This window comes from Pezoporus flaviventris, unplaced genomic scaffold, assembly GCF_033815535.1.
Source record: "Pezoporus flaviventris isolate CSIRO_AGI_PZ_B2104156 unplaced genomic scaffold, CSIRO_AGI_Pfla_v1 ptg000097l, whole genome shotgun sequence".
In the NCBI taxonomy this organism is placed as follows: domain Eukaryota; kingdom Metazoa; phylum Chordata; class Aves; order Psittaciformes; family Psittacidae; genus Pezoporus; species Pezoporus flaviventris.
The window spans coordinates 5782822-5810732 of NW_026892645.1; the positions used below are offsets into that span (position 1 = coordinate 5782822).

The 27911-nt window shown below is 54.4% G+C and overlaps 1 long non-coding RNA gene across 4 annotated transcripts in view; it reads right to left on the bottom strand.

The window, feature by feature from the left end:
* The window catches only part of LOC133281434 (uncharacterized), a 73951-nt gene that overhangs the window by 44217 nt on the left and 1823 nt on the right, over positions 1-27911 (bottom strand). For 2 of the 4 annotated variants that reach the window (XR_009747503.1, XR_009747501.1), the window contains exon 2: positions 3182-3510. This is a non-coding gene — a long non-coding RNA (uncharacterized LOC133281434). Of the gene's footprint in view, positions 1-2935; positions 3139-3181; positions 3511-9769; positions 9909-27911 lie in introns of those variants that run through there. The other 2 variants (XR_009747505.1, XR_009747502.1) reach the window with 2 other exon arrangements.

Sequence of the window (27911 nt, forward strand, 5' to 3'; positions counted from 1 at the left end):
AAAAACACAGAGAGGAGGAGGATAAAGCTCCATTGTAAAGGGGCTCAGACCACACTTTGAACCCCTTTTCCCACCTTTGGTCCCTTGCCTTGCTGGCTGCACGATGCCTCCATAGGGAGAGCGTGGATCCGAGCTGCAAACTTAGAGGAAAGAGAAAGAGAGAAAAAAGCAGAGAGGGAGCAAGCGAGTGTCTGCCTACAGCCCTAAGGGCTGTCACAACAGATAAAACCTCAGCCAGGCTTCGCAGTTTGAGCTCCTGCACGCTAATGCACAGCAGAGCTAAAAATACCGACGTGTGGAAAAGCAGAGGCTGCTGCTGCTGCTGCCTTTGAGCTGAAGGCAGGAGCCAGCTTCCCGGCCAGCCGGGAGCACGGCCACAGGGAGGGAATTGCAGCACTGGGAAGAGGCAGGGGCACCGTGGGGGTCCCCCAGCATCACCCGGTGCCAGCTCTATCTGTGCCGTCCCGCACAAAGGGCTGGAGCGGGTTTGGGCTGATGTGAAGCGCAGTATCTGGGCCACCTTCTGCTCTGCAGGGATGGCAGCAATGGGATGATGGAGCCTTGGGGAGAGGGGCGGACACATGGAGGAAGGGGAGGATGGAGCCTGCACTGGGCGGGAGGATGCACAAGGCTTCATGAGATGGCAAAAAGGGAGGACAGATCCAGTGCTCCGGCCTCAGGGCTGCGAGACAAGCAGCCCAGTGCTAATCCTCCCGTGCAAAATGGGAACAAGCTCATGGCCACGCTATCTCCTGGTTTACCCAGCCATCTTCTCCCTAGCAATCCTTAGCCTATCTGAGGCCCAGGAATAGGAACACACTTAAGCATGCACTTAAATTCAAGCATGCACTTAAAATCTGTTTTCTTCAATGGAGCCGAAGGACGTGCTCAAGGATTAGCACACGATGAGCTGCTTTCAGCAAAGGTCAGTTCTCTGATCCAGGGGCTCACTCAGGACTCCCTTCTCCCAAATCCAGGCAGGGCATCAGGGTGCCCTTGAGCTGTTCCATCCCCTCCTGCAGATCCAACCAACACTGCCTGCTCCCGAGGACAACCATCCTCAAGGCACTGACTAACATCAGGCATCAAGCAGCATCCTGCTTCCTGCAGTAGGTTTGCGTTGTGCCCATCAGTGAGTGGAGCCTGCACACAGCCCCAGCTCTGCAGCCCAGCAAGGTCCCGGTCTCAGTTTGGAAGCCATCAGGATGGGGAGCACTGGCATGGTCACCCTCAGTTCTCAGCTGCATCTCATGCTCCTGGCTCTGTCCCACAAATGAGACAGACACAACCATTTCAGGGTGATTTCACCCCAAGATGTGGAGCCCAAACTCAACCTCAGGGCACCAGATTGGAGTCTCCAGAGCCCCAAAGTCCTGGCTGATAGAGCCTGCTCTGCATTCCAACACGTCCCAGGGATCAAATCCCCCCCAAACCCCTGATCAGCAGCCCCAGCACTGCACCTCCCACACCAGCACTGACCCACCAGGGTTCACAGCCCAGTCACCCCATGCATCACCCAGTCCCTTTCCTGCTCTCAATCATTCAAGACACCAGCGCCAAGTCCCCGTGGATCTGTTTCAAGTTGCATTATCAGCACATTTGGCATTTCCATCATGCTTAGGATGCAGTCCCCCTACAAAAGGCCAATGTATTGTGAAAGCAAACCCCTGCCTTAGAGCCTGCCCTTCACAGCAGGCAGCAGTGGTGCCAACACAGCCTTTGGGCAGGGAGCAGGGTCCTGCTGAACCCAATGGCATGGACCACACAGCCAGGGAAGGAGCAACAGCCCCAGCTCCACGGATAACCCACATTTCCCAGCACCTGCACTGGTTGTTTGCACTGCACCAGCACAAGGCACAGGAGCAGATCGGTTCCTGAATGATAACTATAACTTAGAATATTAATTGATGTTTCTATGGTGTGTCAAGGAATTAAAAGGAAGGGGAGGGTGAAGGAAGGGGCACATCAAAAATTGAAGTGGTACCTAAGGCCAGAGGGTGAACACCAGGTTTTAATAGTAATTAAGACATCAGAATTGATGAGTTAGGCAAAGATGGTCCCCTCAGGCACTAACTGCAGCTGGGTCTATCTGCAGCCACTTGCACAGGATGGGGCAGGAAAACTCCCTTTCTGATCCCAGCACAAGCTGAGCATCAGATGCTCCTCTCTGTTGTGTTTTACAGCATGACAAGCACCCAAAACATCAAATTTCAGGGGGTTTAACCCATTTCCAAACCAAGCAGACACCAACCAGCCCAGCCCCACACTTGCAGCATTTCAAGGGCTCTTCCAGCCCTCTTGTTTGGCTGCATTCATATTCTATCTACACTAGATACAGAAACCTTACTCGTCACCATCCAACTGTAACCCAGTTGCTGGCAAGTATCACAGCACCATCACAAGGTGCTGCAAAGCCTTTTGACTTCCACAAAACCCCTCATCCCAGAGCCATGAAGTTATGGAAGAAAACACAGGCAAAACACAACCCTCTTCTTTCATTAAACAGGAAAATTCACAGCCCTCATGGTTAGAGGCAAAGAGCTGGAAATAGGAGGTTTGAAATGCAGCTCCTGGCCACAGAAGCTGGGAAGGACACGGAAATTGAGATTCTTCACACAGGGTTTTACAGCAGACTTTTGATCTGGGGGCAGCAACTGGCATTACAATCACTCTTACTTGCTTACAGCTGAGCATGCAAAGAAGATAGTTCCACCACAGCAGCATTCACAACCAGGAGCTCCTTTCCAGACTGAATCAGCTCCAGCAAAAGGCCGGCTGTCCATGGAAAAACCAATGCAGGAGCTGATCCCATCCAACAACCAACCGTGCTCCCACTAGCAAGGAGCCCCATGGCCCAGAGACATCAGACACTGAGCAGCCCCCTTGACCAAGCAAAAATCCCTCTGCAGCCCTCCCCAAAGCCCCAGCTCCTCACCTCCTCAGCTCAGAAGACCACCAGTGATCACCAGCCCCTGTGCCAAACCACCAAATAGCTTCATCATCAAGCTTTTATCTGAAACCCCTCTCGAGGCGGTGCTGCACCAGCTGCAGGCACTCAGGATGGTCTCACACCATTAGCACCCTTGAGGGTGGAAACACACACCTGGAGACTCAGAGCTGCCCGTGGCCTGAAGGGGTTTCTGAGAGCAGACTGGTGGCCCCATGAGAGTGTGTTCCTTACCTGATGCTTTCATTTGCATGGCAAGATCTGTGAGACAAGGAGCATCTTATGCATCGGTCCAGCTGCCTGCAGCCAGAAGTGCAGCTGGGTGAGTTTCTAATAAATGCTTTCAGACTCATCACCATCAACATGTCCCTATTGGTCTTCCCAATGGAGTTTCCAAGCAAAAGAGAGGCTTTGGACTTTTACAATGTTGTCACCATCAGGGTCACATCCACCACAGCACTCCCTTTGCCTGTCTTTGGGACAGGTCAGTCCACCCCATCTGCTCCTCTGGGGGTCAGTGCAGCCCTCTCTGCCTTTGTGCCCCATCTTCAGCCTCCTGAGACCTGGAAATGCCAGAGCTGTGGGTGAAAATCCATTTAGAACCCTTCCAAACCTGCCTTGGTCCAAACTCCTAAAGATGCTGCTAGACCAGCACTGCCTGTTGGTGCCAGTGCCGGCTCCCCTCACACACTCCTGTTCCCAAACTCATCACCAGCTCCGGTCTCTTGGAATCCTGCACACTAATAAAATCCCAACTAATTTACATCGGAGATGGGGAGTGAGTGGCAGCTGTTGCTATAGAAACCCTCTCCCAAGCCCTGGCTCCTGCCTGCAGCTCCGAGATGAGAGGCTGGAAGCCAGCTCGGACCCGATGGGCACTGGGACATCCCACGGTGCCCAGCCTCGGTGTCCTGTCCTCCTCCAGGCCCTGCCTGTTGCACCCTCAGTCACTGAAGAGTCTTTCCCTTCCCAACCTGCTCCTGGAGCCTTGGGAAAAAGGTTGGAAAGGCTGAGCTGAGGATTGCACCAGCAGAAGGAAAACTTGCCATGTGTCCAACGCTGCATGTGGTTTGGTTTGTTTTAAGTTGGACTGATGATTATTCAGTGCACGAGCTCTGGGGGTGTTAATGCTTTGGGCTGATAACAGCACCTTACATGAGGCCTTCTCTCAGCACTAAGCAGGCTGAGTCTTGCTTTACTAAAGGAGCTCAGCTTACAGCATGAAACCTGGTCACCAGGGCTTCACCATTCCCTGCCAGCTTTGCTGGGCATGGGGACATCACATCTCCATGGCGAAGCATCCAGCTTCAGCAAAAAAGCAAGCAGAGGACGTGAATCAATATATCTGGTCCATGAGGCTGGATCCTGCTCTCAGCTGCACCTCTGTAAAGCTGCAAGGGGTCAGTTCTGAACTGACACATCAGTGTGTGTGGAGGAGCAGCAAGCACACACGTATTGGATAGGTACTGGTGGGGTGAATGTGCTTCCTCCCCCATGGGCATATTCCTCAGGTCTTCTCAGGAGCAGGATCCAGCCCACAGCATGGGTACTCCTGGGCCTCCCCTTTTTCCCTTGGCCAAGCTGTTCATGATGTGTGAAGGCTGCCCAGTGGAGACATCTCCCTCATCTCCTACATATGTGCCATGCACCACATGGGTGCCACAAGTCCAGCACTGCGCATGGTGGAAGGCTCCCCACCCATCACCTTATCCATCCCCAGGGATGGACATCCCCGGCATACCTCAGGAGCTATTTATTGCTCCCTCCATCCCTCAGCTGCCTGCTCCATCACGTCACACAGGGAAAAACTGACTCAGACCTCCCAGAGATAAGGCGACCACATCTGCAGCCCCGGGAATGCAAGCAGCATAGCGCCCAGCCGCCCCGGCCAGGGAAGGAGGGGGCAGAATTCCTCCTTGCTGACCCCCTGATGGACGGTTGCCATGGAAAGCCGGCAGCCAGCTGCCCCAGCTGGGGTCTGCTGGAGGATTTTCCCTGCTTGGCCTAAGGCGAGGGCAAGGGGAAGGGGGGGAAACGCCAGGGAAGAGCTTGCATCTGGCCCTCCCCTGGTAGCACGTGTGGAGCTCACCTCCCTCCTGGCTGGAGCATCCCGAGGTGGGTTGTGATCCAGCAGTGGGCTCAGACGCTGCTGGGCAGTGTTTGAAGCACAGATAATAAACCCCATAAACAGCTCTGTGTTAATGACAGAGCGAGCAGGGAAGGGACAGAGGGATGGTAACGTAGGACCAGGCTGCTGTCCTCTGCGATAGTGAGGGCTCTGGGGCACCCATCCAGCTCCTCTCCCCTTCAGCCTGTTTCCAATGCCTCATTTTTGCATGAAGAAATAGGACACTCGTTTCTCTCCTGCAGGGAGAAACAATACCAGAGCTGAAACCGTCCCCTCCCAGGCTGACATGTGCAGGAAGATGTGTACAACTTAGGGTGAAAAACCCCACCACGGGTGAAGGTTGCACGGAGCTGGGCACTGCACCAGGGCTTCTTGCCCCAGTGCATTGGGATGAGGTGGGAAAGGCCGGAGCCTTTAGCTGCATGCTCACACCAGGCACGTTGGGATGTGGTGCCAGCAGCAGGCACCCAGAGGAGCCGTTCCCCCTCCTGCTGCCTCGCCGGGAGCTGGCAGGAGGGGACAGACAGCTGCTGCTCCATAATCATCTCTCCACCAGTGACAACATGCTGGAGCTCAGTTCCAGGAGACACCTTGGGAAGAAGAATGCATTTACAACAGCCGGAGCACCGGGAAGAGCATCGCCTTCCAGTGAACCAAAGATGTGCAGCAAAACAGAACGTGGCTTCTTGTTAACTCTTGCCTGTACCCAAGCAAGCAGTGCAAGAGATGCTGGTCAAATCCTGCCCGTGCTCACAGGCCTGGAGCTTTGTTCATTGTCTCAGCAAAGACACGGTGGCTCTGAAGGTACATTAGTGATTGGAAGCTCTCCCTGAAGGAGGGATCATGCCAAGACTTACTTGCTTTGATACCTGCTGAGATCATGGTGTCAAGCGATCACCATGCACAGTAGCCAGGATGGGGAATGAGGTGCAAACCCATTGGGTCCAGATCCCAGCCCTGCTCTGGCTTTGAAAAGCATCCCTGGCCCAGGAGGGGAAAGGGGAGCTGGAGAAGGGAAAAGGAGGGGGAACACCACCTGTTCATTGATCTGTCGATATGAAAAGGGGGTTTTCTGCTGGTTCCTGAGCTGGAGTTGCGAGCCTATTGAGTGCAAACCTCAGCTCTCCACTGCCCTGCTCTCAGCCGCTCCAGGCTGCTGGTCATTAGATGAGCATTAGCAGGAAAGCAGCTGGGAGGGATCTGGCTTTCTGCACCCTGTAGTCACCCACTCAACGTGCACCACTCAACCGTACCCATCAGAGCATCCTCCAACTGCCAGGCTGACCCAGCCAGGAATGGGCAGAGAGGCACCAGGGAGCAGACCTCCCTGACCCTGAAGCCATTGGCACCGCAGTTGCCCCCAACAGAATTAACCCTTTCACCGTATTTCCACAAGCCCAGTGGCAGGGTTTACTCTTGCACCAGCCCCAGGTTCAGCTCAGTAACCACACAGCAGCCAAGGGGGCTGGAGCATGGAGCAGGCGTTTTTCCTGCCTGCATCCTATTTGGGAGAAATTATAACAAAGTCGTGAGGATTTGCAGCTCTTTTCACACTCCTTTTCCCAGATTAACACATGGATCCACTTTCTGTTCAGCAGCCTGGGAGCGTTATTGCTTTGTCTTTGTCACAACCTCACACTCCCGCATCCCAGAGCTTTCCAGCACCCCACCGATGGATTGGGGATATCAACAGGAGAGGAGGAGCTCACTTTAATTAGCATGCATTTCTTCCTTGGGCTGCAAGCCCTCAGCAACTCACATGGGTTTTTTTTCCCCATCCTGCAGACCTGAGAGTGAGGAAGCAATGGGAAGACCAAGGGACATGACCAAGGGTGGTCAGCAAGAAGGTGGTGGAGCAACGGAGTCCTTCCTGTCCCCATGACCAGCACTGAACCCAGCAGTGACATTACAAAGCACTCTGTTTGCAAGGAATAACAGGAAGATCCAGTTGCATAAACCAGCCTCTCTCCCTTGCTATCAACGGAGCGACACAGATTCGAGGAAACTGGGTTAGATCCACATATATAATGGGATGCAACACTCACAGGTTAAGTAAGCAAAGTTCCCCTGACTGTCACTGGTACCAAATCCCACCAGGGGAAAGACCCTGCCCAGATGAGGCTTGCTGTCAAGCCTTTACCAGGGGCATGGGACAAGCTCTCATTATGTGTTGTAAAATAAACTTCCCAACAAAGCCAGGACGAGCTGTTTCAGCTGCTTTCAGCAGAGGACATTATCCATGGAGCAGATAAATTCAGTTCAGCCTCACCTATGGCTCCCCAGCAGCGTCAGCACTCAGCTCGCTGCTATCAGCACATCTGCAATGCATCCATGCTGGTGTGGAGGGGGAAAGCCAGAGCCTCTGCATTGTCCTTCTCCTGCAGCGCTCCGGTCTGGCTGGTCTGAACTGGCTGTGGTGGGAACAGGAACGTGTTGCTCCAGTTTCTTACCCTGCCATCTCTTCCCATGTGTACTCCTCTCTTTCCATGTGTGCTCATTCCCAGGCCAGCGTGGAAACACAATGGGAATCTAATGGCTGCAAGCTGCCTTGTAACAGAGGCAACAACCGGCCACCGGGTCTTCTGCAGACTCTGGGGTGAAGGGCTGCAAACACAGGTGGAGGCAGCTGGGTGAAGGTGAGAGCCACAGCCAGGCTCTCCAGGGCCAGAAGGCAGGAGAAATGAGGGAGAAGAGCCTTGGCTTGCATGTCCCCCCACTCTCTTACTGCTCCTGCTCACTCCCAGGGGATGCTTTCATTCTACATCTGCTCAGAGAGACGTGTTAGCTGAGATGCACAATCCACCATGGGAGGCTGGGGCCAGCTCTGGGACCTCCACCCGGTCCAGCGAGCTCTAACTTGCCCTGTGTTGTGCACCTCCAGGTCTGAAACCCCTCCATGTAGCTCAGGAAACAGACTGACCAACGTCAGTGGGAAATAGGAGGGATTTGGTCAGCAGAGATGGGCAACAGCAAACCTATGAGCTCCGTGGTACGCTGGGGTGCTCAGTGTTGGCTCTGGGGCTGTGCTGGTGGGGAAGGGAACCTGGGGGCTCTCTCCTTCAGGCAAATCCAAAGGATAATTTTTCCCTGCTGTGCCATAAGACCCAGCACATCAGCCCCCAAACACCCCCCTGAACCCCAGCGCTGCACCCAGCAGCACTGTACAGCAGCGAGCACATCCCATCGAGCAGACACAGAGCTCCAGCAAGAGCTGCAGGGAGAACTGTGCCCACTCCTCCATGCAGCACCCATCGGAGCCAGGCACCAACGTCCCCCTCCAGCCCCCAGCGTGACTCACGCTGGTTGCCATGAAGAAGTCACCATCTGCATGCAGCAGCTACCCCACGGTAGAGATGAGAAGCTCCTTCAGCTCTTGCTGACTCTCTGGGGGCAGGCAGCAAGCAGTGGCACCTCAGGGGCCAGCGTGCTACCAGATGGCAAAGTCTGGCATTTCCACAGGCATCTCCAGGCTGCTTCCAACGCGGTGCGTACGTGCAGCACGCCCCAGACAATGCTCCCTTGCAAATGAGATGCTCAAAAGCGAGAGGGGAGCTGGGCACCCAACTCCTATTGGATTTAGGTTGCTTTCAGCTCCTTTACACTCGCAGCCTCAAAGCTCCCACCCTTGCCAAGCACCACACAGCATTAGCTACCCATGGAGCGATCGATGCCGGCGAGGGAGAAGCGCACACACACGCTCGCACCCACTCGGCACATGCTGCTCAGCACACAGCGAGCTCCAGCACACGGACCCCAACCCAAAGCTGAGCTCACTCAGCAGCAAAACCCAACGCATCCGCAGGCAATTCCTCCTGGCATCAGTGCAGAGCCGTGCCCCGGCCCTGCAGTGGGATGGCTGCTCCCGCAGGCGTGTGAAAAGGCCTGGCTTGGGAGAGAGGGGGTAATTATATGAGAGGGGAGCAGCTGATTCAAACCCTTCCTGACCCCGGGCTGAAGAGTTCTCCTGATCGATCACGAAGATGCTCTTTCATTTTCCTCAAGCGTTTCGCTGACGGATGGAAAAATCAATGCCCCACAGAGGAGTCTGGAAGGGGGTGGAGCAAGGGGAAGAAAGGGAGAGAAAGGGAATGGGGAATGGAAAGGAGGAGAAGGGAGAGGGGAGAGAGGAATGTGCTGGGGGAGGCAGGGGCTCCTGAAGGGGGTGGTGGGAAGGTGGCACCTATGGTCATTGCCCGCCCCTGAGGTTTGGGATCTCCTTCCCATATGGAGCACTGATTGCAGAGCAAGGCTTCTCCTGGCTGTGTACCATGGGGCCAGGGCACTGCTGCTCCACGAGCCCCCACCAGGCACCGATGAGGACCCCAAATCTGTGCTGTGGGGCTCCCCCCCTGCAGCAACACTGCTGGTTTCCATGGAAACACCTCCCAGCTCCCCACACTGACATCCCTGGTACCCACCATCAGATGTGGGGGGAAGAACCCCTCCAGGTCCATACGGCTTTTGGGTGAAAATTCCCCATTTCCTCGTTTTCCATGCAAAGTGCCCTGCTGAGATCCCCAACTCTGAGTCACTACATGGGTGCAGCCCCCGGTGCCTCCCCAGGCACAAACGCTGCCTAAATGGACTTCATCCCTTCATGGGCGGTGGAAGCCTTTGCTAAAGAGCAAGCTAAGAGCTGCAGCTCTTGGGTTTCAGATTGCTGCAGTTCACAGAGGGATGTCAACCCTCTCCACTCACACTCTGACACCAGCCACAGGAAAAGGCACCCCCGAATCTCCCCTTAGGCCTGGGGGAAGCCAGGCGCACGCTGCTGGACGCAGCTGAAGTGCCAGCCTGCCTCCAACAGTTGGGGTTTTCCAGTGTTGTCTTCCCCACCTCCTATTAATAATTAACACAACTGCAATGAGACCGGCTTTTAGGAGGCTCCGCTGCCATGGGCTGTGTTACAGTCCCTCTTCCAGGAGCAAAGGTTTGTCTGTTACCACTGGAAACCAGGAAGGATCCAGTGTCGGCCAGGGATGCCATCCTCATGGGAACCTATCGCCATATCCCCACCAGGCTGAGCCGACCCATAGCGCTGTGGGAGATAAGGCTCATGCTGAGCTCCTTCCCAGAGTCCCACCCTGGGTTAGGGACAGCTCACTGGGACATTTTATAACCACCACCCTCTTCTACTTGAGGCTGAGCTGGGTGTGAGCCCACCAAGCAGCAGAACAAGAAATGCTCTCCCTCGAGATGGGATTTGGAGGTTAAAGGACAGAGTTTAGGGGTGGTCTCTGCCCACCAACGCACAACCCTGTTCCTTGGCACCTACAGAACAGCAAAGCCAGAGCCAAGATCCACGTTAGGTCTCTCCCGGGGGGTGTTTTTCAGGATGTTCCTTTCCAAAGGGCAGGAAGCTCCTTCCCCATCACCACAGCGTTGTGCCAGGACGAGGGTGATGCTCTGCGCCACCAGGAAAGGAGAGCAGGGCTCAAGCTACCCCCAAAGCTTTGCACTGAGCCAGCTCCAAACACCCTGCCTGGGAGAGACACGAGCAGAAAGAGGGCTGTGACAGAAGCAAAGCCCTCATCCCGACCAGCCCCTCTCCCTCTGTGGGCCCCCCCACAGAGCAGCAGCACCAGCTGGGCTGGTTTGGGGCGGCAGCAGCACTGTGGGAGGCAGAGTGGGGCCTGCAGCTCCCCTGCAGCAAACAGCTTCCACATGCAGTGCCTGACACAGCAGCACGCTCACCCAGCACATGGCTGAGGGCTGGAGCAGCATCGGGGCTCTTGGTGCTGGGTGCTCCCAGCAGCGGCTCCTCCTGGGATGGGGTCCCATGAGCCCCCCCCGTGGTCCCTGGGGCTGTGGGTAGCTCGAGGCACCCGATCTGCAGCTGTGTCACAGGTCCAGAGCTGTTGCAGGACCCCCAGGATAGCAAAACCCACCCTAAGTTTAGGCACCAGCACTGGCAACCCCCCTTGAATCTCCTTTTAGTTGGATCCCCAGTTTTCCCCTTTATCCCGCATTGCCCACATCCCCTATGGCCGTCAATGAGGACCAGACCAAACCCACCGGGCTCAAACCCACATCAGCCTTTCCCCCTCACTCCCAGTGGCAGTGTCCTGATCCCCCTTGACCTGTGTAAGACAAAACCTCTCAAATTAAGGGTTGGGAAAGGCTTTGAGCCCCTGGCCCTGTGGCAGAGCCACCTGCAGAGCCTGAAGCCCATGGGGAAATCAGGGACACAGCACCCAGCAAGATCCAGGGTGGGACATCCAGCGATGGGACAGTCCCATCAAGGCCAGATTGGAGAAACCCGGTCTTGTGGCAGGTGTCCCTTCCACTAGAAGGCGTGAGCTTTAAGGTCCCTTCCAACCCAAACCAGTCCATGATTCTATGATCCCCGCAGCCTCTGGGGCTGATAAACCCCCTCTGAAGGCAGGGAGCAGGCAGGGCTCCGGCTCACTGGCATCCTGGCGGGTTTACGAGGCGATTTTTAGCAGCCCCAGGAACAGTCCCTGGATTAGAGCTACAGGCTTCAAAAGGAGCTGCGGAGCGCGAGAGCCGAGGGCTGGAGTCGCTGCGGCTGAAAAGGGAATGCTGCACATTATAAATAGCTACCTCACTGGCAGCACATCTGTTTCAGGCAGCAGCTCGGGAAGGCTGTGCGTGTTCTGGTTTGGCTATTTTGGGGAAAGAGGCTTGAAACTCCCTCGTTATTATTGTTTGCCCACGAGATGTGAGCGGGGCCTGTTTCTGCTTTGCCTTGTCGAAAGAGCAAGCAAAGGGAGGTGAGGTTCAAAGCGCACCGTGGTTGGTGTGAGGGGCCCTGCGAGCTGCAGCTCTCGCTGGGAGATGGTAGCAGCACCTCGATGACACCTGGATCAATAACACTAAATAAGGGGATGGGGACAGCACAGCCCTTGTCTCTGCTTTGCCGTGAGCCACCCTATAGCATTGGGAAGCTATGGGGATAGGAGGGAGACAGGCAGCAATGAGGCCAAGGCGGGCGTCAAGGCTGTGAGCGATGCTCCCCAAAATGCCATGGAACTGCTTCATCCTCCTGCGGATGCCACCACGTCTCTGCATGGCTCTGGCCCATCCCTGCACCAGAGGAGATACTGAACTCCCTATGGGACCAAGAGGAGCGAGGCCTGGTGATGGGACAGAGGCCACAGCCCCAGGGATGCTCCAGCACCTCCAGGGCAGGAGGCAGAGGGCTGTCCCAGTCTCTCCAAGTGCTGCTGTCCCACATATGGGGCGCTGCCGGGGACAAGTGGAAGGGGATGAAGAGGTGTCCCAGGTCCGGTGGCATCGCAGCAGCCCCTCGGCCAGGGCTCTCCCATCCAGCCCAGCAAGGGCTCATTAATCACCCGGCACCGCGGCGGGATGGAGCCCTCGCCGCCAATCCCCGCTCCGTTACCACAGAAACAACCCTCACCCTGCACAGGCTTCAAAGGGTTTTGTGCGTGTGCCTGTGTGCGCTGCTCCAGCTCCCCCCCTTCCCGTTGTTGTTTTGTGTGTGTGTGCGAGAAAGGGGTGGCGGAGGGGGGGGGGGGTGTCTCTTCCTCGGGAAGCGTTTGGCACCAGGGCTTGGATCATGCGAAAAGCGAGCGTGGTACAGAGAGAGTGCACGAGAAACAGGCAAAGCCACGGTGCTGGGAGGCGGGGGGGGGGGGTCTTCAGCAAGAAGGGGAAGGGTTGGGGGGGGGGGGGATGGAGGCGGCTGTGGTGCTAAGGAATCAAAAATAAATATTTATATGGGGAGAGTTTTTAAAGCTCCTTTGCATCGCTGTGATAAATTATTCATCCGCCCGCTTCTCCCTGCCCGCCGCTCCTGCGCGGAGCTGCCCTAGGGATGGGGCTGTGGGGCGAGGGAAGGGGGTCCACGGGCTGATCAGCACCCTGGACCCCCCCCCTCCATAGCGCGGCGGGGAGGTTCGGGGAGGGCGCAGGGACACAGCACAGATGCAATCGCATCCCGACACGACCGCAGATGGGGAAGGGTCGGGAGAGGTGGCTGCAGGTCCCCAGGGACTCGGTCGGCAGTGAGAGCAAAGGGGCTGTTCTTGTGCCGTACACTGGTTATGGACAGAGCCCCCGGGTTGTTGTTTTGGTAAAGACAAGTTCCTACCACATTAGCTGATGCTCGGAGGTGTCCTGAGGAGCTGGGCAAGGAGCCTCCACGTCCCTGGGTGTCCTGGTGGGCACCGAGGGTGAGCACACACACAGAGGCAGTGGTACATCTGCTGTCATTCCTGCCCGCACTCGTACAACCAGCCCAAGAGCTGAGACGATGGGACAGCCCTTCCAGGAGCCATCCTTAGCTCCACATCTCCACTACACACTGACACAAGCACCACACAGGCCTCTGCAAACACTTCCCATCGAGGGCCTTGAGCAGCATCTCTCAGACTACCCCCAGACTCAGTGTGGACCCTTGTGGGAGCAGCAGAAGGTTTGTTTTGGTCGCTATTGTACATCCCCTATGCTGTGATTGCAGCTGCCACCACCTCCACCAATGTATGAGGTTTGAATAGAGCCACCCAGCACAAAGCAGAGGTCTGAGAGGAGAGGCTCATCAGGGCTATTTCCAGGCTCTCTGCAACTGCATTTGCCAGAGCTGCTGCAACAGAGACAAAAAGCAAGGAGAAAGGCAACAAGAGCCTGGCTGAGCCTGCCACAAAAAGCCCTTTGCCTAGCTGGAGGCTCCCAGCATATGGAAAGGGAGGTAAGAGGGCTGGAGAGGATGAAAAATGATCTTCTGGATCACCCCGCTATCTCCTTTACTCCCCTTCAGCCTCTCCTGATGGCTGCTCCTCTGACCTGCCCCTCCAGCAGCTCCCTGGCAGCCTCCTCCAGCGCCTCACCCCCACCCTATCTGAACATCAAAACCTAAATCTCCCTTGTGCTGCAGTTTAAGCCCATAATTTCTTGTCCTACCCACCGCAGGACACGGAGAATCGTTTATTCCTATCCTGTTTGCAGCAGCCGCTGACATGTTTTTGAAGGCTGTTAGCACATTTCACCTTCAGTCTTAGACCCTTTCATGAAAGATGGAACAGAAACACAGGTTTGTGACGGGGAGGAAGGACAGAATAACAAAGAGGTTTCTCTGGATCACACGTGGAAACCAGGAGAGCCGGTGGAAAGGGAGCCAAGGAGAAGCCTGTAACACTGAGAAGAAGCTGAAGTGCCACCAGCCAAGTTCGGGACACAAAGGGAGATGCTGGAGACACAGATCAGGAGGGAGGAAAAGTGATGACACGAGGGTCGTAATGATATGGTATTTGGGATGAAACAGGCTTGGGGTTCCGATGCAGGGTGATGGGGCAGTGCCCAAAAGGCCTGGTAGTTGGCTGCAAGCAGGAGAGGAGCTCGCTGGCCATGATGTGTGGCAAGTAATGCGCCAACTCAGTGCTAAGGTCCTGGAAAGGTGTAACGGAGGACCAGAGACATGAGACATGAGCAAGAGACATACAACAGCGTGCTCCAATATGCTTATCGTGTCTTTGCACGGCTGCACGTGTCAAAAGTACTTACAAGCAGGAGATAATCTAATTTGATAAGGGAGAGGGTAGAGGAATAACAGTGCGGGCACGGATATCAGGAGCAGAAAACAAAGGAGAGACTGCGGCAGGCATCTGCTACAGACCCCCAGGACTCAAGGAGAGAAAGAAAGAACAAAAAGATTCCTGAACCAGCTATCAAAGAGCTCACAAACACAGGATACTTGTACTCAGGGGGCACTTTAACCACCCCGACATCTGTTGGGCGACACACATCAAAATGTAGGGCTGAACGGCTCCTTTCGTTCCGTAGAGGACAATTTACAGATGAAGGAAGTAGAAAGGCTTCGCAAATCTCACCAATAAAAAGGCACTGTTTAGAAAGGGGAAGTTTGGAGCCTGTGATCACAAGCGACACAAACCCACCGGAGTGAGGACACCACAGCGCGAGAGATCGGCTTCACAACAAACACGTTGCAAGGGGAGCGAGGGGACAGGCAGGGAGCAGCAGAGCTGGAGCAGCTTGAGGCTGTTGGGAAGGGGTAGAATAAGCCTCCCAGATGTGAGGGGAAGAAAAGAAGCAGAAAGAACAGCCCTTTGCATCAGAAGGCAGCCCTAAATGTGGGCTGTGATCCCACCTCAGCCGGCAGCTACAGCACATCTCAATGCTGCCAAAGGCAGCTTTTGCCCAGAGCACAGGAGAGGTAAAGGCAGGAGCAGGCGTAAGAGCTCATATCCCACACAGCAAGACCTTCCATGCCTGTTGCATGCTTGAAACCACCACTTCACATCACTGCAGGAGCTGAGCACCTCCTAACACCAGTTCCCCCTTGAACATCACCCCTCAGGCCCTCTATCCCAAAGCAGGGACAAGGTCTGAGTTTCACAGAGCAGAGCCTGTGCATCCATGTGCTGCCGTGGCTCCTGCCTGTCCCCTGCAGAGGGGGGGACACAGCCACGCTGCTGCATGCAAAGCGTTTTCACAACGTGTAGAGACGCAAAACACTCCTGCAAACCTCGGAGATGTGAAAGTAAACAGCTCTGACAAGTCTGTACCGCAGCAGAGGGGGTTTCCCAGCACCCAGAGCCCTTCGGTTAACTTTGTCTGTGAGCTAGGGAAGAGTAGAAAAGATCTAACTTCAACTGCACTATCAGAGCCCCAGGCTCTGGGGGGCAAAAGCAGCCCATGGCCAGCCCTCACCCCGGGCACATGGCCCCTGGCTCCCTGCATCCCTGAGCAGCCATGGCAGCTCAGCAAATCGAGGCTTTGGCACTCGATACCTGGTTCAGAACGAGCCAGCTTTTAAAGGTGTTTTGTGTCTGAAACAGCAAACAACGTGAAATGCCAGCAATCCAAGTGGAAATCTGGCCCTTGGGCATTTAAAGGACCTAAGGCGCACTGAATGGGATGCAGCATGAACCTCCCTTTCCTCTCCAGAGTCATCGGGGTGATAAAGGGATATGTCATCCCCTGCTTTCCACACCAACAGCAAGGACCTCCTCATCCAGAAACCCGAGAAAACACCATCACCGGGGGCAGGAAAAGGTCCCCAGCTTCTGACCACCTTTCTCAAGGTGCTTCCCATGTTTTGGCCTCAGCTGGGGTACAGCTTCCCATTTTACATATACAGAAGTAGCTCTGGGGTATAGGAATATCCAAGTTTCCCAGGCACTGGTTTTGAAGTGCCTTGGAAAAATACAGCTATTAAAAAAGGAAGGAAAAGAAAGTAGCAGCAGCCATATGCTGCCCCTTTGCAGGGAGCAGCTCTGGATGTCTTGCTCTTTATTTATATATATATATAAAGCTAACATTGCTTTCCAGGCCTGAAACCCTGACTTCACTTATTTGAGTGTCTATTTATCAGGAGAAAAGCTGAATATTTCTGCTATCACCAGATTATTGCCAGTGCTTGGTTTTCTCCCTAACCTCCAGCTAAAACCCTCCGAGCTGCCGCTCTGTAAATGGAACAGCATACGAAATACGCTGCCTGCCTCTCCGACGTGGAGCTCTCCCCCCTCTTCCTTTCTCCCAATAAACAATTTTGCATATATTTAAACCTCCTTCCTCTCATTTCCCGACTCCTCCACCCTCCCCAGCCAAGAACTGTCGAAAATCCGTCATTTCTCCCTTTTTTTCCCCTTGCACCTCCATCTCTCAGCGTTTCAAAGGCAGTCTCCTCGAATGCTGAGCGGAGCAGGAGATGGGCAGCGGTAATGGGAATGTGCTCCTGACTGTGCAAACCCACACAGAGAGTGAGGACAGGAGAGACTGCATTTGCATACATATTAAAGGAGAGCAGTAAAAAATGCAGACGTGCAAACCATTTGGACATGGCTGGGCTCGGCGATGAGCCCTGCAAGGGAATCAATCTTCAGCATCCTTAAAGGGAAAAGCCTGGTGCAGAGGAAAAGCAAAGCCAGAGATGTCCACGGTGTTCGAGGCACTCTGACCTCTGCCTTTGCTCACCATGCAAAGGCTGACGTGGAGGAGGTGAGACCCCAGTGGGAGTTTCCACCTCCAGTGCCTGCCCTTGCCCTGGTTTCAGCAGGGCAGGTTGGTGCCTCTGGTCCCCTCTTCCCAACCGTCATCCACCTCCATCCGCAGCCAACCTCATGGCTTCCTGCATGGAGCAAGATACTCTCACATCCCCCAAGTCCTCAGGTGAGGGCAGCGCAGAGACCTCCCTGAAATACCTTGAATGGGTTCCACAGAAGGAGTAAGCGATGCCTGGATCACCTGGCATCAACCTGGATGGTGCTGAAGAGCCCAGCCTCTGCAGTACCTGCACCAAATGAACAGTGAGTACGAAGTGTCACATCCTGCTTTGGCCCTGGGTGTGATCCCAGTTAGGATGGTCTCCAGTAAGCAAGGCAATGAGCCTGGAGAGCATGGCTCCCCAAAATGGCTTTGGCCCAAAGCTTTTGGGAGTCCCTTTGCATCCCCATGCAGCTTTGCATCCATCCTACCACACGCCGGCTGAGTGTGCATGGGTCACAACAGCACTGCGCGCTCAAGCTTCTCCCATGGTCAGGATCTACCTTGCCCTGGAAAGACCCAACTCAACCTCACCTCCACTTGTCCCAGTGCCATGATTAAGGATAGGATGTAATACCCAAGACAACAAGTACAGTGGAGCTTACAGATCATTCCTAGGTGCCTGCAAAGGTATGGATCTAACAAGGCAAATCAGGCAGGCAAACCTACCCATTTCAAAGAGTGCAGGTTCAGATGCATGAAAAGTGCAAAATCAGTAACTTTTATATTGCCACTCTAGGAACCACAAAGATAAAAGCAGTATTCTGGGAGGGAGGATGCCATGAATATTTCTCATCTGCACTTACAAGGGATATTTGGGACCAATGCCTTGATTCTGCCTTACCCCTGCTCAGATGAGATAATTTACATTCCCTGCTGGCTGGAAACAGGCTGTCAACATATTTACTTGTGTCAGGTTCCACTTCCCAACCACGGGGCTAAATCCCATGTGGGAGCAATGGTGGGCAGTGGATAGGTCCAGGACCAGGCAGGGATGACGAGGATGGGGTCCAGTGCAGACACCTTGGTACGCTCCAAACCGTCAAAGCATAAAGGTGCTGCCCGAAGGATATTGGGTGCATCAGCAGCCACTGCTTTGCATCACCATCCTCCAGCCTCTCCCTGAAATGGTCCCTTCTGGAAAGCCAGGAGCTTGCCAGGCTGGGCTGTCCATCCCTGAAGGCCCCGAGGCTGCAGACAATTACACACATACCTCCTCGAGCATCGTGTTCTCTTAGTGCAGGCGCCTGCTGATCGAGCCTCACTGCCCAGCAGGGTTTGGCCCTTCTGCTCCTGTGGGAAACGGTGCCTGGTCCCTCCCCTCTCCAGCTATCCCCTGCTATGGCCAGATCTAATCTAACCCCCTGCTTCTATGCGACTGCCTCACCCTGACTGCCCTTGCACCTACAGGACACGAAGGGGGAACGCATTGCCAGCATCTGCCTGGATGTCAGCAGACCTCCCCACCGCCCCCCAGGAGCATCATTTCATCCAGTTCCACCATGCCTGCGGTAGCGAGGCAGCATTCACCTGCCTTCTGCTTCTCCACCACCCTCCAAACGAGGCAGCCTTGGGGTGGGAAGGCAAACAAACCGTGCTTCCCAGTTAGCCTTTCCAACGCAGGCTCTCTGGTGCCTGGTAAGGGGCAAGTTCCCATGCAGCTCCTGAGCGCCTGACTCTCTGCTCTTTACCCACCCACCCATTTTCACAAGGCTTGTGGGAGCCATACGAGAGCTCCATCCTCCAGCCAAAAGGAATGGAAACTCGTCACTGGGTAAAGAGCAGGGGGAGGCGGGAACAAATGGAGAGAGAAAGAGAGACACGTACGCACACATGCACAGGCTGCATCACGGGGGCCCTATTCCCTAAAAGAGGAAACGGGGGGGAACCAAAGTAAGGCTACAGTGCACCAGCTGAGCTGTTGGCTTGCCTGTGTGCCGCACAGTCCCAGCCCCCTGCGCCTCAGCTGCTGGGGATTTACAGGCACAAGTGATGTGGGGAGGGCTGGTTGAGGCACACACGGGTGTTTCTGCAGCGCCCTGCACGAGAGTGGCCCCGTTCCCAACAGCAAGTGACAGCTCGGAAGCATTTGGTGCTGTTAATTCTATTCTGATTGATTTGTTTCTCTTTGCAATAGCGATGCTGGTGCGAAAAGGGCAGTGCTGAGAATCCCAAAGAGGGAGCCCAGGGTTTCCCAAGCCAGACACTGGCCCCAGCCTCGCCAGAGAAACGTGAAGGCAAAAAGAAAGTGGAGTTTGACAAACAACAGGACAACAACTTACTGCAGGGCTGTCATCGGGCGAGGGTAAATCTGTCAGTGACTGGGTTGATATTAGACCCCTATCAAAGGAGATTAATTTGATAATTGCTTGTGCAGGGAAAGAAAACCCCCACAATCCAGCCTCTTGCCACCGGCATCCAAAACACATCCCTTGGTTAAACCAAGTCCCTTTCAATAAGAAAGTGCTGGTGCAGCCATAATCCAACACCACACCACACATCCCTTTTTAGTCCCTTCTCTCAGCATCAGCCTGCCCGCCCGGAGCAACCGAGGCCCAAAGGACTTTATCTCTCGCTTTGGGGTGGTTTAAGAGCCGGTAGGAAAAGGGGGATCCTTTTACTGAGCGACTTGTGCAGGAGCTTCCCCAGCGCCGCAGCCTGGGCACCTCCTACGTGTGCCAGGGCCTCCCGCGGGACACGCACCCGGCAGTCGTCAGCGGTGTCACACGCACCCCGCAAATGGCCCCAGATGACATTTGCAGAGAGGCTCCGTTATCTGAGCCTACAAAATTAGCACCGTGGAACAGGCTCAGTCTGAGGGATGGTCCCAATGTCAATGGGAGAAGATCAAAGGCAAAGCACAGTCCTGCAGCAGCAGCAAACGGTTGCACTGGTGGGAAAGCAGGGCTGGCAGCAATCCCTGCCCTGGGCACAAGCAGCCCCACTGAACCCCAAAAGCTCCAGAGCCCAACATCAATCCTGCCTCAATCAGACAGATTCAAGACTAAATCAGACTAAATCAGGGATATTCAAGTGTCATTTCTCTTAAAATCTAGCAATAGGAGCCCTGCTCTTCTGCCCAGGAGCCAACAGCCCTGAGAACGAATTGGGGGTCTCGTTCTTGCTGGGGGATTTCTCCCAGTGACACCATGATTCCCACTTGGAGACAAGTTTCTTTGTTTGCTTTTCCCCAGTTATATAAAGGACATAAATCCTTGTTGCAGGGAGATCTCCAGGCGATCTGCATCTCCCTCAAAGTCTGCATCTCTCTCTCCAAGGCTTCTCACTATGTTTCGGCTCGAATGCTATTGCTGGTGCTGCAGTTTTCCAGCTCCTGCCTGCGCCTGCACTAAGCACTCTCCTCTGCCCTGGGAAGCAAGAGCCTGCCTGGAACAGAGCTCCCTGTCAGGTCAAAGCCCTTTGCCGTCATCCCATGGCATAGTGAAGGCAAAGACATGAGCACAGACAAGCTGTGAAACCTTGGGCCAGCACAAGGCTGGGACTCCTACGTGCAAGGGCATCTCAGTGGATCTCAGGCTGCTGCTTTGCAGCTCAACTCTTACCACCAGTCTCCTCCAGCCCCTGGTTTTGGTCTCCCAGCAGGTCTCTGATCTCCAGCCCCATCACTCAGTGCTGAAGGATGGAGCCAGGGGAGGGGAGGCTGTGCTGGGAAGGTTCTCCAGCGAGGGCTGGGTGCTCTCAGCACTGCATTGCACACATACCAGCAAACCTCAGCCCCGCAGCCCCGGAAGGGGAATGAGGCAGAGGCAGCCAGCAGCAGCTCCCAGGCCAGCGAGGAAGCCTTAACCCCTTCCCCACTATGGCCAAGAGGCTCTGCAAGAGCCTGGGAGAGAGGAATCCACCCTAAGGCCAAGCATCCGATGCCTCATCCCTCCCTCCCTAGAAAAATATCCCAGCAATACCCTAAAAAATCCCTGGGAATGCAGCCCTCCTCTTCCCCTTCCCATGGCCCCATGGGGAGGCAGGGGACAATCCTCACCCCTGGCCAAAAGCCATCAGTGCTCCCAGCAGCCAGCACAGCCCCAGTGCCCGAGGTACCCCTCCACTCGAGACCTTTTCCCTAAGACAGGACCTCAGCAGGGTTCCATGGGGGACCCCGGGACAGCCATGGCCTGGCCAGGTCCATTCTGCACCCCAGGGCACAGGCACTTTGAGCTCCTTCATTCCCAGCACTTAATCGTGGTGGCAAGGAGGGTTTCTCGTCAATGTCAGTGGAGGAGAACTCCCTCAGGGTGAGGTTTTGCTCTCAGGTCCATCGGTGCGGACACCCCTGCAGGACCTTGCACATGGGTGCTTGCACCCATTAAGAGTCTCTTGGCAGCTTTAGGTGCCCAGGAAAGCCTGGCTGTGCTGGCTTTCTCCAGCACCTTTCTCAGCCTGGTTTCTCTTGGTCTCCTAGCTCTTGATCTCTTCTCCAGGGCTCTGCCCTCCCACACAAGGCACAGCCAACACACTGGTCCCTAAGAGCTGGGCCAGCAGGCGGTCACCCATCACCTCCAGAGCAGGCACCAGCGCTCCTCACTTCTGCAAAGACATCAACCAGGTATCATTCAACCCACGCGAAGGGACTGGAAATGCACTGGGCAGGGCTGTGCCACCCCACCTGGAAGCCACCTTGCTCTGAGCAGTCTCCAGACACACTTGTAACAGCTTAAAACTCACATTTATGGACCCAACATGACAGCAGACACTTTTCCCTTTTTTTTTTTTCCTGGATTAAGTGGAAAAACCAGACAAAGCCATTCCCAGACAAAGCTCCCCCCCACCCGGCACAGGTTGGATCCCGAAAGCCAGGGCTGAGGCTTTGGCAGGCAGAGGGAGCAGCAGGCTTTGGGGCAGGGGGTGTCAGCTGCCCTCCCGGTGCAGATGGGATCTCCCACACTGGTTCACTCCAGCGCCAGCCCCACCAGATCAGGCCCAACAGGATTAACCACATAGCGCGGCGCCAGCGGAACGCAGATTGGCCATTTAAACACACACACACCGAAGTCCCTGTTGAAGAACTGCCTCGGCTCAAAAGCTGCTTCCAAATTTAGGTTTTCTAAAGTTAATATTTCAGATTTTTAATAAAATAGAATTAAACCCTTTGCAACAAATTAATAATCACAGAAATGTTTCTATAAACTCTTCTTTCTAATTCCAAAGGAAGTGTTTAAACGAAGCAAGCGTTCCCCTGCAGAGCTGGCACTCCAGTAGCTGCAGCACGATAGAAAATGGGGCTGGATAGCAAAAATAACTTAGTATTGCAAATAACCATGGAGCTGAGTCATCTGTTTCAAAGTCCAAGGGGAGACATCCCAGTGACAGAGCCCACAGCGAATGCTAAGGTGCATAGTTAAAAGGGGAGGGGAGAAACAAAAACAAACAGTAAAAATAGTACAAATTCCTTCAGATACTATGTGGGACAGAAGATGAAAGCTGGGGGTTTCATCCCAGCATCTCAACTGCAGTGACAGCCTCGACGTGGGGTTTCATAGCACCGGACACCCTCACGCCATGGTCCCATGGGATAGAACCAGTAGCAAACACTGGAGTGTTCCTCTATAAAAAAGCCAAGGAATAATAAAGGTGCCCTCTCCCCACCTGGGATCAGGCAGAGCAACCCCAGGAAGAAAAGGGGAAGGAAAAGCCAAACCCTGATCTCTCAGTCTTTTGTACTCCAGCCTCACTTGTATACACCGCTATCACGTTACTCAATGTGTAAGTGGCTGTATGAATGGCAAGCTGCCACTGGCATAAATACATTGGTATCTGGACAAAGGATCTGTCTGCACGTCAGGGTCTTCATTAGAAATGAGTTTGTGAGCACTTCCCCTCATTCTTTTGGTTCATTCCCACTAAAATAACAAAAAATGCAGCATTGTGTCAAAGTTGTGAGGATGCCCAACGTGAGACACGGACCAAGGGCCTGGTGCTTCAGCCCAAGGTGGCTGTGCTTCCACAGCGTTCCCGGCTTTCCCAGGCTAGGGTTTAAAGGGTGGCATTTGATCCTGGTAATGAGCTTGGTCTAAAGATGGGGACATCTAGAGCATAGCCTGGCACAGTGGCAGTAAAGCCATGGCTATGGCACGGTGTGGACATGCAAAGCCTGGGCAAGAGGCTGGGGACAGTGAGGGCTGCAGCACACTGCAAACAAGTGCCACAGCCACCAGGCATAAAATCATAGGATCATAAAATGGTTTGGGTTGGAAAGGACCTTCAGATCATGCAGTTCCAACCCCCTGCCGTGGGCAGGGACACCTTCCACTAGAGCAGGTTCCTCCAAGCCCCATCCAACCTGGCCTTGAACACTGCCAGGGATGGAGCATTTACCACTTCTTTGGGCATCCTTTGCCAGCACCTCACCACCCTCACAGTAAAGAACTTCTTCCTTATATCCAGTCTGAACTTCCTCTGTTTAAGTTTAAATCCTTGTGGCTATTTAAACCCAAAGCTGCAGGAGTGGCACCTTGCCCAGAAGGTTTTACAATGGATGTTGCTGGAGATGGACAATCACAAAGGGAAGATCCTCAGCACGCTGATGATGTGTAATCCCTCCAAGAGGGACAGAGCTTGGCACACCTGGTCCTAACCAACACAGCACATCTTTTATGCCCTCCTACCAAGGTAATCTGAAGCTCGTTCAAGTATATAAGGGCACACCAAACCACAGGGATTGCCCACATTGAGTTGAGAGTCAACTGGAAGGGGCTTCCAACCAAGCGTGACATGAGCCATGTTTCCGGAGCTGCTTCAGCCCTCTGCATGTGAGCAGCCATGAGGAGAGCAGAGCAGAGCAGGAGCCTCCCTCGCTGTCCCCCCATGCCCTGGGGCACGATCTCGTGGCTAGGGCTCAGGACAACTCCATTCCCCTGGGATTTCACAAGCAGGCGACAAAAGCAGGAACCCCGGAAGGAGGTGACAAATGCTGGTGAAGCCGTGGGAACAAGCAGCCTGTTGCGACAGAGGGACAAGTGACAGTGACAAACCTCTCCTCATGCACGCTCGACAGAGGGATGCTGGAAACCTGGTGGCCATTCCTGCTGTCAGCACCTCCCTGTCCAAAAACTGCTTCAGACTTCCCTTCTCCAAAAGATCCGACCGCCTTAAATCCTGCCTCGTGCTGCTGGAACAAGGGAAGAGCTTTTGCGTTCTGCTTGCTGATGAGGATCCAGCATCCAAAAAAAAAGCATGGATCAGAGGCAGAGTTTGCAGGGAGAGGCCATAGCTTTTATCAGGCCGAGTGACAGAGCTGGAAAAACAACAGGCTGAATTTGGGGCACAACTGGCTTTCTTCAAGGTCTGTCTACACCGCATGCAGGAGAAGCCTGTAGTTAAGACAGGGTGTTCCAGTTTTTTTCCTAGGCTGCACCCTGAGTTAAACACAGCACTGGCTGAAGGGCTGGAAAAAACAAGGAGTTCAAACGGGAAGGCATCTGAGAGGGGATTTCCAAAAAGGTGGGGAAGAAACCATCAAAGGAAGGTTTCCAAAGAGCTTGGTGCTCTTCGGGCTGGGAAAGCGTTCAAAGATCTGACACTCCAGGACAACGATAGCATCAGTGTGTGAAGCTGTCTCAGTCCCCACTGTTCCAGCATGGGTCCAGGTAGGCAGGAGGCTCAGCAGGATTTAAGAACAAAGCACAGTGGCAGATCTGAACCTTGTGTCCCTTTTACGCAACACTCTCATTGTGAAGAAGTCAAAAAGCAAAACTTCCCCTCAGTTAATGCACATCTGCTTTAACTCTTTTCAGCGTGAAAGGGACTCAACCCATGTTGAACCAAATCTTGCATCCTCATCACCACAATTCAACCCTCCACCTTACAGCAGCCAGGCAGAAAGACTGTAGGTTTTAGCTCAGGTCATTGATGGATCATGCAAGCACCTTCCACCTCTCGTGTTTACAACGTCCCCCAGGCTTTGTGCTGTGTTTGGGGGTCAGATACCTGCTGGGTTTGATGCTGGAGGGGTGAAGGTCCCTTCATTTGCTAAAAGAGCACGCCAAAGAGGATGGGTTGCTCCCTCACACCAAGCACCGTGTAGATTTGCCCAGTCTCACCCAGAAGACCCTCTCATGACTAAAGTACATCCTAAGATGTCACCAGATTCACAGGTCTCGCAGTCTCCAGTGTGCTTGCCCCCTGACTGCCCCCAGAAGCACTTATCTGTGTTTCACAGACGGGTCACTAGAGGCAAACAGGCAAAGCCCCAGCTTCCCTCTGCATAAACTCCTCAAAGCACCAGGTCTGAGGATTTCACAGTGTTCAGGCACCTGAACCTGCGTCCAATGTCACCCAGAGCAAAGAACCAACTCCAAAAGCCCAGAATCCAGGCCAAGAGCTCTGACCACTGGCCACCCTTGCCATGTCCTGGCCAGCTGAGATTGCTCTCCTTGGTTTCATCCAGCATTACGTTCTGGACTGTCTCAGAGGAGCCATTTGTGCTGCTGACAGAACAAAATTCAGCCTTTGATGCCATTGGCACCTCTTCCATTACTTCCTTTGAAGATGAGGGCCAGAGCCTTAAACTGGATTCAGGAGCTGATGGGGAGCCAGTGGAGCAGCTTGAGCTCCCAGAGGGCTGGTCCTTTGGGGAGGTGAGCACCACCACACTCCTGCTACAAGGCACGGAAGCAGAGCCAGCTTGAGCCAAGAATAGCCTCGATACAGGGGACACAGTTGGGAGGGGAGAAGGAAACAAGCATTGCCTGATCATCACAGCTAGCAAAGAGGCTGCAAAAACTGGGGTGCTCCAAACCGCACCCACAGTTCGAGGCATCACAGTGGCAACAGAAGGCAGGGTGATGTGGCAGGCTTCAAAGCCTCCTGTTTTCCAACCTGCTTCCGCTCCATCCTCAGCCTGACTCAGCTGCTCACACCTGCATCCTACAGCAGCAGCAGCTCCAGCAGTTGTACCAGCTGGGAATGAGGAATACACCCATGGCATCTCCATCTCTTGTCGTGGTGGAGAGTCCCTCTCCTCACCACACATCTGCACGCTGCCTCTGTCCTACAGTGCTGCCTGACCTGGAGATGATGGGGGTAAGCAGGCAGCATGGAGACCAAGAACATCAGGGACATCAATAGAGCTCAGAGCGGGAGGTACAGGCATGTTTTGGGTTCCTCTGTGTGTTTCTCACCAGACCAGTTCTGCACGCACAGTATTAGGTGCTGCACACCCCCAAACACAAAGGGACCATCTTTGCTCTAATCCATACAACTCCAGCCCTCAACAGTGCCCGCAGAGCTCTGCACGCATTGCTCAGGCTCTAGGCACTCAACAAAACATCCATCCCCACAGCCACATTGCAGGCAGGAGCCATGGAGCAGCGCAGCTGACTTTCACCTGCAGCAACCCCGCAGCATCACCTAGGACAGGTCCCTTTGCCCAAACTCCTTCAACCCCTTTGGACACTGTCAACTCCAAGGATGCTAGGAAAGGAGATGCACAGAGCATAAAAAGCCACGGCTCCTCTCCCCAGCCAAGTTAAATCCCCAAAGGAGGGAGGAGATAGATCCACGCGTGCCAAACTTGCTTCCAAAGCATCTCCCTGCTCCAGGAGCCAGGGCAGAGGGGCAGGGAGCCACCCTCTGCCGCGCAGTGACACCCGCCGAGGGGACATGTGGCACAGCCCCAGCCACTCCATTAATTTCAGTTAATTTCCTGCAGTTCTGTCTTAGTTTTCCAGCAGATTCAGGACTTAAAGGTTAAAGCATAACCTTGTCTCAGCAGCTCGCTATTCGCTCCATGCAAATGCCTACCTACAGCCTGGTAATTACATGCACTTCCAAAGAGCCAATCCCCGCCAGCCTGACAGATACTGATCTTCCCGTTTTATTTTTAGCTCTGTGCTTCCCCCTCTAGATGCAAAAAAAAATTCTGTTTGTTCCATCTTTTGCTGCAGCCTCTTTTTTCCCGGCTCCGGCAGCCAGCGCCGGGCTGGAGCAGGGAGCAGCGCCGCGTTCCCACCGGGAATGTCGCCTGGGACCCCAGCGCGGTGACAGCGGCTCCTTTGGGGGCAACCCAGGGGATGCGTTGCTTTGGCACAGAGGGGTGTTTAAATGGGAAAGTCAAGTAAGATGTGACGAGGGAGCGCTGCTCTGCAGAGGAGCTGGACGCTGTCTCTCGGGGATGCTCCCAAGTTGCACACATCAAACCAAGTCCCCGGCAAGCAAAAAGGGCCAAATCTGGCAAAATTCAGCCAGATTTAGTGGCTCTGCATGTCCAGGGTTTGTCACCTCACAGGGGAGGGTGGCTTCCCTGGTTAGCCACGCAGGGCCAGCACAAAGAGGAGGCAGCAGAGGCAGGTCAGCCGCTCAAGGATAAAGCTTGGTTGAGGTTTCCACCCCCTAAAATGGGCACACAGGAGCCTAAGTGTGTCTGGTAGCACTGAAGCCACCACACCATCCTCCTCCATGAGCTCCAGAGAGCAGGCAAGGTGGGCAAAGCACTAGAAACGTGTGTCCTGCAGAAGTTCAGCCCCATGGGGTAGCCCCACAGCTAAAACTGCCTGTAAATCAGGAGGAAACAGGGATCAGGTTCTTCTTCCTTGCCTTTCCTTTTGGAAGGAGCCTGTGAGGGGCTGTGAGGGGTGAGGTCTGCATGCCTCGCTCCCCCTCTCTCTCAAATGCAGAGCTTAGATTTAAACCAGAACAGATTCCCACAAACTTTAGTCACATGCTAGGGGAAGAAAAAGACCCTGAGCCTCAAAGGGACACGTGAGGAAAGGGCTGGTTGTTGGCACTGCAGCACGGAGAGCACTGGGCCACAGGGACATGAAGGGGGTAAAAAGTGTTTGCACGGAGCAGAGAAAGGAAAGCTGCACACGGGGAAGCTGCATAATGAAATGT